Source organism: Nannospalax galili, unplaced genomic scaffold (assembly GCF_000622305.1).
Source record: "Nannospalax galili isolate Female #2095 unplaced genomic scaffold, S.galili_v1.0 scaffold2155, whole genome shotgun sequence".
NCBI classification, from domain to species: Eukaryota; Metazoa; Chordata; class Mammalia; order Rodentia; family Spalacidae; genus Nannospalax; species Nannospalax galili.
In genome coordinates this window covers 186024-188661 of record NW_008336301.1, presented here as the reverse complement: position 1 = coordinate 188661, position 2638 = coordinate 186024, and positions in this window count along the sequence as shown.

Here is a 2638-nt window from a genome sequence, read left to right as displayed (position 1 = left end):
AGCATATCTCTCAGCACTTTAAGCGTTGGGTCTTCAAACTTAAAAATTGCATTACCCATTTTTAGGGTCTTGCTTACCCCAAACCTCCAATTGGCCCTAATCCGTTTCACATCTTTCTTACTTCTTTTCTTCTTTTCACCTTCCTTCGAGTGCCATGTTGAGCACCAGATGCCGGGGACTCGAACCTGCGACCCAGAGCAAAGTGAGGATTGGGGATGAGTAAGCACGCCCTTTGCCAGCCCACACTGCCCCCATTACCTGGGGACACTCAGACACAATGGGGAGCCTAGTGAAGCAGGGACTCATTTATTGCAAGTGTTCCAAAGCTTATAAAGGTAACTGGAACTCTCCCCTCCCCTCCTGTGGGTGTATCTTAAGGATGGTCATGCGCTGATCATGCACTCCTTAGCAGTGCAGAAGTATTCTTCAGACTTTCAAAGCAAGCCAGGCCACGCCCCCAGTAACTTCCTATCGGACCTAGGCAAGGTGGGGCTTTTAGGTCCCCACAGACGAGAATAAACATTCAAGACAGAACATTGATCAGCACAGTGACCACAATGATGGAGCCAGAAGAGATCACTGGAGTTACTTCAGAAAAAAAGTCATGAGAACAAGAAAGCTTCAAGAGTGATGAATAGTCAAGAAAAAGTAATTAGCTTTATTTGGTTCACAAAAGGACAGATTTAATAAACAGCCAGTCAATGTCCAAGCATTCACACATCCACCCATGTAGGAAGCCCCCACTAGGAGAATGCAGACTCTGGAGGACATCTGGGTGGAGTAGAGCAGGGGTGAGCAGATAGATGGCCACATAGTGGTCATAGGCCTTGGTAGCCAGCAGAAAGCATTCCACTCTCCCAAATGTCACAGCAAACAGAATTGTTGGATCACATAGCCAGCCAAAGAGACAAATGCCCCTTTCCTGAGGATACCCTGAGCATTATGTGTGTGATTGTGGAGGAATACCCCATGTCTACAAGGGCCAAATAGCTGAGGAAAAGATACATGGGCGTGTGAAGCTGAGGGCTGCTTCTGATTAACAAGATTATGCTCATATTGCCCATTAAAGTAACAGAGTAGACTCCTAGAAACACAGCAAATAAAATGACAGAAACTGTAGCATCCTCTATTAAGCCCAAGAGAATGAATTCTGTTTACAACTGTGCCATATCCAAGTTCCATCTATAACAGGAACAATGCACACTGCAAGAAAAAAGCACAGCTGTTAGAATGGTTTATGTATTATCACTTGCATCTTGTTTGCACAATAAATGGAGATTATGAATGGGAAAGCATAGACACTACTTGGTATGGAAACATTTTGCATAGAACCCCTCTAAGAATTCAAAAGATAAATATTCATTGATTTGTGGGCAGTAATAATCAGAAAATTAGTTTTTAATTTTTTTACTCTGCCATCTGTGAGTGCCTTATGCTGTAAATCCGTTTATGTCAGGAAAAAGAACAATCTTTTTCAACAATTCAGTCTCTAATGAAATGATGCTCTCTTTTTCTGTCTCTGTGCTTCTCTAGCTCTGTCTCTCTCTTTCACATACACATACACACACATACACACACACACACACACACACACACACACACTCACACTAAATGCCATATGTTCAGACATCCTGATCATTACATTGTGTTTTTTTGTTTGTTTGTTTGTTTGGTCTTTTGGTCTTTTTGAGACAGAGTCTCCCTGTAGCCCCACTGTCCTGAACTCACTATGTAGATCAGGCTGGCCTTGAACTCACAGAGATCTGCCTGCCTCTGCCTCCTGAGTGCTGGGATTAAAGGCATGCACCACCACGCCTGACTGTCTTTTTATTTTTAAAAAATTAATTCACACTATAAATCCTTTTGTTTCTTTTTTATCTTATTTATTATATTTATTTTATGTGTATGAGTGCCTGCATGTAAGTGCACCCATGTCATGCAATGCCTGCAGAGGACAGAAGAGGCTGTTGGATCTCCTGTAACTGGAGTTCTGGAGAGTTGTTAGCTGCCCTGTGGGTGCTGGGATTCAAACCCAGGTCTTCTGCAAGAACAGTCAGTGTTCTTAACCACTGAGCAGTCTCTCCAGCCACTAAATCCTTCTGTTCCATAATGATATTTTACAATTATATTTTGTACTTTGACCATTTTCTTGTCCATTGAACTTCCCTGTGTTCTTCCTCTCAATGTTTTCCTTCTTATATGATCTCACATCTGTTTTCCTGTCGCATGTCTACATATAAAGTTTGATACATTTTCGTTGGTAACACATGCTTAAATAGGCAAAATGACAGACAGTAACAAGCTATAGTATGAACAGTATGAAGTCATATGTCTGATCTGCAGTTTGGTCCTTATCTTTGCTCTGGGCAGAGTTAAGACTTTTATTAATGAAACTTAACCCTGTAAATAAAGTGTATGAATATAAGTACAGTAACAGAATGGATGTGAGTGTCACTACGGCATCAATGCAACATGTTGAATGGAAATACCATAAACACTGGACCCTACAAGCCTGAGATCAGATTGTAACTTTGTCAGTGACAATCTATGGAACCCTAGACAAGTGATGGGAATTCTGCAATACTCATTTCTGCTATATTTTAAAAACCATGTCACCTCGGGGTATTCTTTATTTTTA